Source organism: Sciurus carolinensis, chromosome 11 (assembly GCF_902686445.1).
Source record: "Sciurus carolinensis chromosome 11, mSciCar1.2, whole genome shotgun sequence".
Classification (NCBI taxonomy): domain Eukaryota; kingdom Metazoa; phylum Chordata; class Mammalia; order Rodentia; family Sciuridae; genus Sciurus; species Sciurus carolinensis.
In genome coordinates, this window is record NC_062223.1 from 86,817,217 (window position 1) to 86,831,651 (window position 14,435).

The following is a 14,435-nucleotide window of genomic DNA, read 5'->3' on the forward strand; positions in this document are numbered from 1 at the left end:
GTATATCTAAAGTTGCTAGACTCTCTAATAAAACAACGCATCTAATTTTCCAAAACTATGCTTTTTGGGGGAAATGACAATCAATAATAGAGGGTGGGATTGGAATGAAGATAGAAGATTCCAGGGGATAACATAACCTCAGATCAGCAGCTACTGCTGCTGAATGTAAAATATTCAGCTGGCTCTAGAAAGGAGAGAGCGAGAGAGAAAAATAAAAGCTTCTGTCCCTGTGAATTCATAAGGGAGAAAGAAACTTAATTCAAAAACATCATCAAACCCTACTGTCTGTTATCATTACTGTCAGGCATTGGATGCTGCACATTAACTCAATTTTTACTTAGTCAAGAGGACAAACTCCAATTTTGGGTTCTAAACTCTTATTTCCAGCCTTGGGAAGCCCTAATGCTCAGCTAGAATTCTAAAGCTATCTGGCGAAATGCAAGCAGAAATGAACACTTTTCACTGCAGCAAAAATAGTGGGAGGAAAAAGAGTGGTTCTGTCTTCGCCACAACGCTCCCCATCAGCTTACAGCAACAGGGAAGCTCAGCATAACTCACTAGAAAAAGCTGCAGTGACTTTTAGGATCTTTCTTTAATACGTTTTGCATAAGCCGCCTCCCCTTTGGAGCCTGCAGTGGTGCTGAAGCTCCGTCAGTCGCTGGGCATTTCTCCTGGGCAATGAGGTGAGGCAGCTTCAAGAGGAAGCAAGGTATTTCAGGGAGAGAAATTAAGGGAAGGCAGGATTTTCTGCTTCTCTCTTAATGACAAGCATTCAGAAAGTGTCGTCAGTTCTGACTAAACAGCTATTTTGGGCTGTCATTGTTTGTGCCTTTTTTTAGGTAGAAAAAAGGCAATCTTATCTTAAGCTGGAGATTCTTCAGTAACGTAAGAGAAAGCATCCACTTAATTTGATTTCCAGTTCCGCCTGTCATAGGAGACTAGGTAATTACAAACTGTAAGCACTAGCAAAACAACCGGTGACTTCCAGGACATTAAAATATCGACACAGATGCCCAGCTCTCATGATTCCACAACTTTTATTAATGACTTTAAATGCAGAACCAAGCATTTCAGTTAATAACACTTCCCTCTCCTGAGGTCACAGGGGGTTACATTTCCTGCAGCTCTTCCCAATAAATGAACCCAAACATAGCAACTCGATGCCATGAAAAATACAGGACAGTTTAAAAATGCCTTTCTCCATTGGCCATTCAGAAGATTTTTATAAAACAATTTTCAACCTGTGAATAAGTATTGTTAATTTTTATTTCCATTAGGAGTTGGGGAGAAAGAAAAATGTATGTATATTTATTATTATTTTAATGGTCTCCAGAGTATTGGGATGTCTCAGGAGAGACAGAGACATAGAGACAGAGAGTGCAAACGAAAGTGGTGGAAAATGTTAGAAATCTCACAGCATCTTATAGGTATGGATTAAACAAAAATGAACTTACAAGTGAAAAAGCACATTTCCCTGTTGAAGCAATCAGGGAAGGCTTCTGATAGGCTTCAGTCACACCTATGATATGTGTACCTTCTAACGAAGTAAGGCTTTTTACCACTGAAACCTGTTTAAAATTCAGAGGCGTACTTATTATCTCCCCTACAGAATCCCGGTACAGACATGGGCTTTACCTGTAGATTTACTGTCTAATTTTCTTAAGTGGACTAGGATAGCTGACTTACTATTCTCATTTTATAGATGCAGAAAATAAGGCATTAACTACAATGACAGGGTACCACTGAGAAGTATTCCCTGCTTTTAGGCAGACTTCAACAGGGCAACATATCTACAAGAAGAGTAAGGTTTGCGGTTGTAGAAGAAAATTATAATTGACTACGTATTTTTTGGAGGCAACGGAGTAAATCTAGTCTTCAATACTACCAGTAAATAGTACTGGAAAATCATTTCGATGTTAGATCCTTTCTTATACCATTTACAAGATGGGGATAATATTTAACTCACGGTGTCACTGAGATTAAAGATGAATCTTTTCATCAAAAAGTCTAGATTAAGCAATGATTTATGTATAAAATATTGAAACTATAAACATATTAGAAGAAAACATAGATTTGAAAACATAGCCTAAAGCCATACTAGAAAAGACAGCTAATTATTACTACATAAAAATATATAAAACTTCTGCCTGGCAAATTATATACAAACAACAAATAAAAATTGGGAATATTTACAAACTGTTAATGGAAAATTTTCTTAAAATGAAAAAAATTGATAAATTGCTAAGAAACAAATTTTAAAAAATATAAAATAAGTAGCAATTCACAAGGCTATAAAAAGTGATAAAAATGCTTAACCTCATATTATTAAAGGTAAAGTATAAAAATTAGAAAAGATTTTTTAAATTGATCTTTAAATTCTATTGGGGATGCATTAATTGGGGAAAAAAAGAAAAGTAATTCGTAATTATCTTTTAAATATTTTAAAAGGCATACTCCTTTTGATGTAGTGATTCAACTTCCAAGAATTCATCCCAGATGTATAGGTATGTGCTTGTGTGTTGGGCAAGTATCTAAATATCCACTAGTGTGGGAATTAGTTTATAAGATTACAATTTGTCAGTTTGTTTTTCAGTTTGTCAGTTTGACTGCACAGTACTGTACAACTATTAGAAAATGCAATTTTCTTTTCTTTTGGTACCAGGATCAAACCCAGGGGCTCTCAACCACTCAGTCACAACACCAGCCCTTGTTTTTAAACTTTTGATACAGGGTCTTTTGACATTTCTTAGGTCCTCACTAAATTGATGAGGCTGGCTTTGAATTTGTAATCCTCCTGCCTCAGCCTCTTGTGCCACAGGCATTTCAGGTATGCATCACTGCACCCAGCACATTCTTTTTAATCCTATTTTTATTGGTGAATTATCATTATATATAAGAGTGGGATTCACTATGCCATATTTGTACATGCACATAATTTGACCAATCTCATTCTCCTGTTCCTTCAGTTTTCCCTCCTGTCTTTTCTCCCTGATACACTTGTTCTACCTACTGATCTCCTTCCTATTTTTCTTTCTTTTTTTATATGGAAAGATGTTAAAAGTAAAAATAGGGTTGCTCCAATTAATAATTGGGCAAATGAATTAAACTGACACTTCTCAAAAGAAGAAATACAAATGACCAACAAATACCTGAAAAAATGTTTAACAGCAATTAGAGACATGCAAATCAAAACTACCCTAAGATTTCATCTCACACCAGTCAGAATAGCAGTCATCAAGAATACAAATAATAGAAAGCCTACAAAAAAGAAAAAAAATCTTTACCACATGCATCTCAGACAGAGCACTAATCTCTAGGATATATAAAGAACTCAAAAAATCAAAACTACTCTAAGATTTAATCTCACTGCAGTCAGAATGACAATTATCAAGAATTCAGGCAATAATAGGTGTTGGTGAGGATGTAGGGGAAAAGGTACACTCATACATTGCTGGTGGGACTGCAAATTGGTTGCAACCATTATGGAAGTATGGAGATCCCTCAAAAAACTTGAAATGGAACCACCATTTGACCCAGGTATCCCACTCCTAAGTTTATACCCAAAGGACTTAAAATCAGCATTCTACAGAGACGCAGCACATCAATGTCTATAGTAGCTCAATTCACAATAGCTAAACTATGGAACCAACCCAGGTGTTCTTCAACAGATGAATGGATAAAAAAATGTGGAACATATACACAATGAAATATTACTCAGCCTTAAAGAAGAATGAAATCATGGCATTTGCAGATAAACGGATAGAGCTGGAGAATATCAAGCTAAGTGAAACAAGCCAAACCAAAAAAATCAAAGGCCAAATGTTTTCTCTGGTAAGCAGATACTGATCCACAATTGTGAGAGGGGGTGGTAGGGAAGAATGAAGAAATTTGGACCGTGCAGAGGGGTGGGGGTGTGAGGATAGGAAGGATGGTGGAATGAGATGGACATTATTACCCTATATACATCTATAATTACACTACCATTGTGACTCTGCACCATGTACTGTCAGAGGAAGGAGAAGTTGTGCTCCATTTGTACACAATGTGTCAAAATGAATTCTACGGTCAAGTGTAACTAATTAGAACAAATTTTTAAAAAATCATTAATGTTTAAAAATACAAATAATAATAAACACTAGAATGGAAGAGGAGAAAAAGGAACACTTGTACACTGTGATGGAATTCTAAATTACTACAACCACTCTAGAATTCATTATGGAGGTTCCTCAAAAGACTACACATGGAATCACCATTGAACAAGGTACACCACTTTTCAATATTTATCCTGAAGATATAAAATCATCATACAATAGCAATACATGCATATCCATTTTTATAGCAGCACAATTCATAATAGCCAAACTTTAGAACCAGCTTAGATGTCTATCAATGGTTGAATGGATAAAGAAAATGTGGTGTATATACACAATGGAGTTTTATTCAGCCACAAAGAAACTGAAATCATGTAATTTGCAGGAAAATTGATGGTACTAGAGACTATTATTGTTAAGCAAAATAAGTCAAACTTAAAAGGTCAAGGATTGTATGTTTTCTCTCCTATATTGAAGCTAAAGAGGAAAAAGGAAAAGAAAGGGGGAAGAAGGATCTCAGAAAAATCAAAGGGAGATCAGTAGAGAAAAGGGACCAAGGGGTGAAAGGTGAGGAAGGAGGAGGGAAAATGCTGGGGAGAGACATTGGCCAAATTATATTGTTATATTGTGTGCATGCACACATATGCAACAACAAATCCCATCATTATGTATAACTGTTATGCATGAATAAAAATGTGGAGAAAAAAATAAATAAAAATAAGATTGCTAAAGAGCTGGTATAATATAAGGCTATTATGTGTGTGTTCATTCATATATAATTGTAGGTAGGGATATGTGTATGTCAAGTTTTAATAGTGTTGATCATAAGGGATACAGATTTGGCTTAGGGAAAGAAATACACTATCTTTTATTTTTCCTTTTATATCCTTCCAGCCTACAGGAGAAACATTCACAATGAACTATTTGTCCAACTGTCAGATCAGTAAATGAAAGAAATGAAGACAAAAGGAGGGGGGATATACTTAGACCCATTAAGGGATTTGCCTCTACTGTACTCAGTGAGCATGAGTTACGGGAGGATTGTGAGATGAATAAGAATCTACTAATTCCTAAGTTGATCTTTGTTCTAAGTGCCTTTCATAGTGTAGACTTCATATTTTTATATGTGTAGTTTCAGTGTATATATGTAGTATATTTTTCTTAGAGCTTACAAATGAACTTCTTTATTTGGTTCCAAAATGAAAAAGTGGCTATCAAGTAAATTCAATTCTAGTCAATTTTTACCTTTTTCACTGAGTTTAGAAACTAGTATCTACATATATTTGGTTTGTAGCTTTTATTATGAGCAAATAATACTCTTTAATATATAATCTTGATTATAAAATAATTTTAAAGATATCAAGAAAATATGTAACTATAATTTGTTAGAAATATAATAATACTAACAACAATGTCTGTTCATTTTGACCAATAATTTATACTGATGGACACTATTTTTCTCATCTACAAAATAAGATTAGACTACCTAGCTCTTTCATATAGGTTGGTAGAGTAATTTGTAAGGTTTGCTAGGTTTTTGTTTTGTTTTGTCTAGATAGGAAAGATTGATATGTTTAAATGTTAAAGATTCATTAGGTTGAATTCTAAACCAATTAACTCAGAATCTTTAGGACTGGAACCCAAGCTTCAGTATTTTATAAAGCTCCACACTTGATGCAATGTGCAGCTAGAATTGAGAATTACTGATTTAGAGCAGGGATCAGAAAACAGATTCTGAAAAGGTTTGGGTAGTAAATATTTTAGACTTGCAAGACACATTATCTCTGTCACAACTACTCAGTTTTGATGTTGTAGCAAGAAAGCAGCCTATGTAAATATCTGTGTAATTGTATATTACATAATGTATTTGAATAAAACTTTATTAATACTAAAATTTGAATTTTGTATAATGTATATATATCAGGAAATATTATTCTTTTGATTTTTCAACCATTTAAAAAAACACTTAAAAAGGTGTATATGGCATCTTAGCATGCTGTTTACAAGCCCTACTCTTTTTTTTTTTTTTTTTTTCCGCAGTACTGGGTATTAAACACAGCCTTGCGCTTGCGAGGCAAACACTCTACCAATCGAGCTATATCCCCAGCCCGCTTTTTTTTTTTTTTTGCAGTACTGGAGATCGAACTTAGGGCCTTGAGCTTGTGAGGCAAGCACTCTACCAGTTGAGCTATTCCCCCAACCCCTGCAAGCCCTACTCTTAAGTCTAGAGCAGTGGTCCTCAAAGTCTGTGAGCTACAACATCAGTATAAGTTGAGAGTATGTTACAGGTGGGAATTCTCAGATCATATCTCTGAGCTTCTAAAGAAGAAACTCTTGGTATGTGCTTCAGAAATCTGCACTAATAAATTCTCCAAGTGATGTTCATGTAACCAAAGGAAAAGAGGAAAACGAATAGCTGAGGTGCCCATAAAAATAAGATATGGACTCCAGAGGACAGGTGGAGGAATAAACCTTAGACAGGAGAGAACTATAGGAAGTGAAGAGAAGCTGATTATTGGTGCAAGTGGAATAAGACAGCTGAGCGAGGAGTCATGTAAACACCTTGTAACTAAGAGTCCTCTCCCCGCCCCAACCCAGGAAACTCTTAACAGCTCTTGGAATTTTGAGTTAAAAACAAAACCAAAGAAATCTGGGTTTATATTCCTCTTCTGCCACTTGCCAGTTGTCTGACCTTGGGCAAGTTACATAACCTCTCTCTGCCACAGGGCATTGCTATGTAAAATAAAGATCACAAATCTACTTCACAGGGATGTTGTAAGGACTAAAATAAACAAGGTGTGCAAACTGCTTGGCCTACTACCTGGAACATAGTAAATTTAGCCACTGGTAGTTTTTAGTGTAAGGAGGACTGAAATGATACAGAGAAAGGGAAAGATAAAATAATGTTATCATTCTGCTTGACTAACTTCTAAATTCCTAGAAGATTCTCTGCAGGGGTTTGTAGTCCATCTAGGATTTCCAGCCTTAAAGGAATTCTCAGGAAGTACATTCCTCCCATTATGTCATTTGAGTGACTTACTATCACCAGAATTTCTTGCACCCTCCTTAGAATTATCCTGAGATAACAATAACTAAGTACAAATTACAAGGCACTTCACAACACATGGAAAATTTCCTCTAAACTATCCCTAAAGGTAGAAGAGAATGCATTATATAAATACCTGGAAGTACTGGGATAAAATGGGATATATTTGATGTCTCATTTCTTTATTAAAAATTCTTAAAAATGTTAAATACAAGCCAAAAATATAAATTTATTTTTGTTATAAAGGAATATTTTGTATTACTTACTACCCACTAAATTTATTACACCATAAAGATTATATAGTGGTTATCCTGCAGCTTTGTGTACCCTCTGATAGACATACTGGAAATGAAGACATGAAAATCACTGAGGCCCCACCACTGACTGATAATCCTACCTGATTCCTTGAACAACTTCCTCCCTACTCTTTCAAAAGGTGTTTTCAAACATTCTCCATTCTCCTTACATCTCAGACCTTCCTCCACCTTCATTCCGCTACCTCCATTCCTCTTGTATGACTGTCTTCTACCCCACGGAGAAAATATCAGTGGAAACTACAAAATAAATTTTAAAAAGACAGTGGCTGCTCTCACCCTTCCTTTACTCCTCTCACAAAAAGACATCACCCTCTCTACCTAAGGTTATTACCATAATGTAAGACCTGAATACTAACTCAGTTTTATGACTTTGGACAATTAATTGTCCTTTTCTAAGCTAGAGATTTCTCGTCTACAAAAGAAGGAATTCTACCAGATACTTCTCCCCTTCCTATCCTAAATTGCTGGCACCTCAAATTCATTTCAAAACTAAACTTCAAGTTTCTTCCCCAAATTTACTCATGGCACTTCCATGAATACAGTTTCAAAAGTCAGAATTTTTACAGTCATCTTTGACAACCTCTTCTTCTGTATTTCCAACAGTTGGTGAATTATCAACTCTTAATTTTCTTAAATATTTCTAGAATTTGTAATGTTTTGTCCATATCAGCAGCAATTGTCTGCATTAGCATGTGGACTATATTCTTAGGACACTAAAGAAGCCTCTGAAATGTTTTCCTACCCTACATTCTTAACTGCTTTCAATTCACTTTTGACCTAGAACTCTGAAAGTGATCTTTTGCAGAAAAATATGAATCATACCATTCTCTATTACAACTTTGCTGGCTTCCCAGTGCCATTTAAAAACAGCTGAAAATAATTAGCAGAATCCTCAAGTTCTACACGGTATGAACCTTAATCTGGATCACATTTCATTTTCTATTCCATGCTCCAATCATACTAAATTTGTTTCAACCCTTAGAAAGTATCATGCCCCTCTTCAACACAGCATACTCTTAAATGCTTTTCTGTAAGTCTAGAATAAGGGTTCTGAACCAGAGATGGTTCCTCCTGCCCCTAGGAGACTCTGGGTAATGTCTGGAGGTAGTGTTGACTATCAAAACTCAGGGTGGGGGCTGTCATTGGTATCTAATGGGTAGGGGTCAACAATGCTACTGAATGTCCTGCAGCACACAGAACAGCTTCCCATGACAAAGAGCTATCCAGCCCAAAAGGTCAATAGTGTTGAGACTGAAAAATATTGCCTGGAAGGCTTTCCTTTCTACCCTTATCCCACATAGGCCCATGTTTAGCTGAAACATACTTAGTTACCCTATCTCAACATAGATGGCATCAGAGTGAAACTTCCCTGACTTGTGTGTGTGTCAGGGATACCTAGAGTATATGCTTGTCACATTTTTATTTACTTATGTAGTCTTTACTATCGTTTAGAACTAGTTACTTATTTTGTTAATGTTTGACTTTATTAAGAGGTTTTAAGTTCTGTAAGGTTAGAAACAATATTTAACTATATGTTTATAATCTACTGGATGGATGAATAAATAAAGCTATTTCAAAGGAAAAAAGAATGTTATTCTTAGAAAACTGTAGATAGAAGATCCTAGCCAGGCCAGTGTGGTGCACGCCTTTAATTCCAGCAGCTTGGGAGCCTCAGGCAAGAGGATTGCAGAGTTCAAAGCCAGCCTCAGCAACATAGGGAGGTCCTAAGTAACTTAGCAAGACCCTGTCTCTAAAATATAAAAAAGGGCTGGGAATGTGGCTCAGTGGATTCAATTCCTGGTGCCAAGAAAAAAAGAAGAAGATCCTAGGTTTGCCAATAATTAGCTATATCCCTGAACAAATCCTTTAAACTTTCATTTCTCCTAATTTAAAAATAGGTTAAAAAGAGTAATTCAAATTTAAAGAGTTTTGCAAGTACTAAATATTTTGATGAATTATAAAGTATTCTGTAGCACCACTAGACATTTTATAGGTTACAGTGGATATGGCCGTAACTATATGCACAGGAATTATATGAAACAAAAGCCTTAAATTTCTTTTATAGGAAAATTTTCTTTATAGGAATTTATGAAAAAATTATTAAATAAAGATTTAACTATGTGGATTTTCATCATTATTTAAATGAATTAGTGAAATATTAATATTTTAAATACAATGGAGCATATTTTTATGCAATAGAATCTTCAGAAAATAATTATTTCTATATACATATTTCAAACACATGCACACACATGTATACATATGCACACTAGAAAAATGTTTAATAAAATACCAACGGTAATTGTGGTAATTTTAATTCTTTCTCTTTTTGTGTTTATAAATTTTCTAACTTTTCTACAATGAACATGACTTTTCAGCTTAGAAAAAGTAAGATAGTAGCACTTCCTAAGTTATAAAGGGATCACAGAGATTTGTTGTGTTATGAAGAATAAGATATAATTCTTGTGTTTTAGAGGTTTCTAAATCAATTTTAAAAATAAAATAATTATCTAGATAACTAGTAGATAAGGAAAAATGTAAAAACAGAATCAATCATGATGAAGCACTTAATGAGCACTTATTATTTCCTCAGGCTTTCCATGCATTATATTATGAAATATGCAAAACAACCCCATTAGGAAGGTTTCATCATATCCATCTAGTAGGTAAAGAAACCAAGGCTCCCAGGTGGTTAAATAAATTGCTAGGTCATATAGGGGAATAAAAAATATTAAATTCAAATTAAAGTCCCACCATCTTAAAAATTTATGTTCTTTCCACTTGATACTTATGAGAAACACATAAATAGATAATCAAAAGATTCTCTGAATGATTATTTGGCAGTGAGAGGACAAAGAAAGGAGTTAACAGGTCAGCTCACTCTGGGGGATGACTTGGATTGTACTAATCTAGGAAGCAGAAGCATGAGGGAAAGGGAACACTGTGAGCAAAAGTGGGATGCAAATAGTTAATGGAGTTGTGATAGGATTGGTGGGCACGTTGGTTGGGCCAGGAAAGATTAGAGACAGTCTTGTTTAATCAATGCAATGACTTGATATTTCTTTTGTGGGACTTGCAGAGCAACACCAACAAAAGTTAGGTTAGAATACTAAAAATCAATAATATTGTAACATTAGAAAACAGACTAATTTTAAAAGAACAGTGAATGACTCATGACATCCTCTGCTACCTTTGTGTTCTTGGAAACACAAAAACTTAGGGATCAGAGGGGTCTTCGAGAGCATCTTATAAAATTCCTTCTTTCGTAGATGAGAAATTGCTCGCCTAGAAAGGACAATTAATTGTCCAAAGTCATAAAACTGTCGTAGTATTCAGGTCTCCTGAGTTCCTGTTCTGGGTTCAGTTTCCAGAAAAGGCAGCGTGAAAAACTGTGTTTTTCTTTTTAGTTCTGTGAGGTTAATATTATGATCACAGTTTTACACTAGCAGTTACTGAGGCTCAGAAAGTTAAGTAGCTTACACGAAGTTAGGAAGCAAAGCTTATTTCACCCCATAATTCATGATGACCTTATGCATAGAAATAGTACCTGATTTTACTATCATGTCCGCATAGTATCTATTACAAGGTTTATAGGATCCAACATCAATCAATCAAATATCAGACATTATTTGTTGCTCTTGGTAAAGCTCCTATATAGAGAGATTATATTCACATAGAACATTAAGCTATATAAAAATAACAGCCATAGATTTTCCATTTGATTACATACCAATTCTAAACACAGCTTTCTTTTGCTTAGAGTTTTGCCTTGGTTATAGATTGTTGGTTGTCACTAATAAATTAAACTTTTAAGTCTTGAAAGCCTTATGTTTCACATAAAAGAAACACATTCATTCAACACATCACTATGGGCAAAATTTTTTCTTATACGGGCTGTACAGATTTGCTTGAATCCCTAAATAGCTGGACTTTAAAACTAGAATACAACTAATATTAAAGTCCAAAAATGTGTTCAGTTTCTTCCACTGGTAAAATGCACATAGAAGAATCCAGAGTTAGTTTCATCTGTAGATGCAACCTTCCTCCTAAACCTAATAAATTCCTATTTTGGCCAGTGGTGTCTAAGTGTAAGCAGACAGGGAATGAGAGTAATAAAATATTAGCAGCAACACTTCCTCTTATGTAAGAACAATAATTGCCTTATGAACAATTTATCTAAACTGTAGATAAATTATATGGGTTAATATAATCCTTTTTTGAGATTTTTGCATTTAAGTGCTTCTCAAAATTAAACATATTCAAAATTATAGTTGGACACAAGATTTGTAAACATTCAGGATAAACATTCTTTTAGGTGTTCAAAAGAAGATAAATTAGAACTATACATAAGATATAAAATAATGCAATTATTTATATTTTATAAAATCAATACTTAAAGTACAGAAATATATTGCAAAGGATCTTGAACAACTTAAAGTGTCCTTAAAACTCCCCCAAAAGACAAACAGATAATATCCAGACCATATATGACAATAAATCTGAAACCTATAATTTCTGCAACAACTAGCCCAAAATGGTTAAGTACTCAGGCAGTGACTGCCAGAGTTCTCCATTTTTGCCTCTGCTTCTAATTCAGAGTAAGAGGACAAATATTCTTCTCAAACTAATCACCAAGGGTGTTTCACCTCTAGTCAGCCTGTCTTCAGTTTTCCGATGCTAAATAATCTCCAATCAGAACAGACCTATGTACTCTCCTCACCCTACACAGCGTTTTCCTGCTCCCCAACCTACTTTTGACAAAGTGATGACTAAAGTGATGGTGGCTGACTTCCTTACTACATGACAAACACTGAATAAATAGTCCCGGTGTTTTGAGTGGTCTTCATTTATTTCCAATAAATACTTTTAGAAAGTGAAAATTTGTTTTATGTAGAACTGTTTGTCCCAATTTACCAGAGTTAGTGCTGGGTTTTGACCATTGTCCTGGTGTAATAATAGTATCCTCTTTTATTTTAAAAAATGCCCTTGTTTGAAATATAAATTACATAGGTTCTGTGGTTTTAGGCAAATTTGTTTATTTGATAAAAGGATTAACAGACAAACTGGAGTTAAGTATCTTGACCTAGATTAGTTGTCATAGTTGACACCAAAAAGTGAACTTGGCCATTAGATAACTAGCTACTTCTATGATCATAAAATAAACTGCCAAGACAGAAGAAGGTCCTATCTATTGTATCAAGTTTTCTTTTTATGGGATTTCCAGCTTTAGTAAACAAGAGATGGCATTTTAAAAGGTGTCCTCTTTTCCCCTTGAGGTATTCCTGCCACCCCGTCAGGATGATGCAAGAGTTGCCATGGTAAATACTTCTCCCACGCTGCTGGAAGACCTTCCCATAGCAGACTAACTTCTGTTGTTTCCATTTTCCTTTATTTGCTGCATAGTAAGTCTCTCCCAGTACAGATTTCAGACTATGACCTTCTCTCTAGCTTCTTTTCTTTGAAAGCAATTTGCTATCTGCTTGCTTTTCCACAACCTACTGTGCGTGTCCAGATGTAAATCCTGATGGCAGACATCTAGAAAAATGTGATGGATAGAAAGTATGACTAAAGAAAGCAAGGACAGGGCTGGAATGAGTCAACTGAAAGTGAGAATTTTTCAATTAATTTGCTCATCTCAAATGTTCTGTTTTCAAATGAAAATATAACCTAAATGTTTAATCTATATAAATATAGTGCTTTTCCCTAAAGAGTGGCATATTTTAGAGTACAGAAACATAGACTCAGGGCTTCAAAATCAGAAACAATTTCTAAGGTTCAAGATGATAGAGACAATTTCTCTTTGGCCTGCCAATATAAACCTAACCTGAAACATGGCAGGTACAAAACATGTATTGGTTCCGTAAGTCCCTGATTGATTTGGAATTCATCAGTTTACAATGACCTTGTAAGTTATGTAATTTCTTTGAGTCTCAATGTCTACATGTGCAAAATAAAAAGAAATACACTTTATAAGATTGCTGTATAATTTTAATTAAATAGAATATAGAAAATTCTTATATATTTGATACATAGTTAACTGCTATTGTTCTTGTTCTGCTGATGCTTAAGAGGACATATTTAGGAGGGTCCTACTGAATAAATCATCCAGTTAATGCTTCCAACTAATATATTCTGATTATTTACACTTAGTTGAATCTCAAATTAGACTACAACCTGCTTCACTGTCACTCATATTTATGCATTTTTAAAGTTTCAAGCATCTGTATTGTGCTAAGAATATTTTTGATCTCTGGTAGCTTTCATACTGCCTTTTCAATATTCTAACAACTCCTAATTTTGAGAAGATTAACAAAAAAAAAATCTTTGTCTGTGGGTGTTGCCTCATTCCAAGCCCTAGTCAGAGCACATATGGCTATTTCAGTCTCATTACTAGAAAAGTAAAATAAGGATCTTTTGAAAATAGACATAACACAGATCTCTTGTTCCTCCTTATTTATACAGTGACAAAAATCCTGAATGACAAATTGACTTCCTGAAAGAAAAGGCTATTTTAATATATTCATGTACATATGCAGATACACTATAAATACCTATAAATGTGTGTGCCTTCTTTAGCAAAGATTTGCTGAGCTCCTACTAAGTGCTATTTGTGCTTGGCACTGTAGTAGGCATTGAGTATACAAGATAAACAAAGCAAACATCTTCCTTTCTTTGTGGAGTCAGTTTCTTTCTTTGGCTCTCGCTGCCTTGCCTGTATTTGTAAGTGCTGGTGCCCCTGCACATACACACCTCTCCCACAAGCCCATATGCCTATATGTAAGTCTGCATGAATATACATGTCCAAGTGTGCCTCCGAAGCCAGGCCTACATACATAAGTTCTCAGGAAATTTGGGAGGGAAAAAAACTATATTGCATATAAATGAAAGCTAGAGATAGGGCATTACTATAGGGCATTGCTTCCTTATGTATTTAATTATTTATTTTAAATCTATTTTTAGTTTACCTTGTTCCAGATAGGT

General features: G+C 34.7%; 1 protein-coding gene across 4 annotated transcripts in view; it reads right to left on the minus strand.

Annotated features, from left to right (window-relative positions):
* Dlg2 (discs large MAGUK scaffold protein 2) overlaps positions 1-14,435 on the minus strand; it is a 2,079,243-nt gene that overhangs the window by 1,372,436 nt on the left and 692,372 nt on the right. The window lies entirely within an intron of this gene.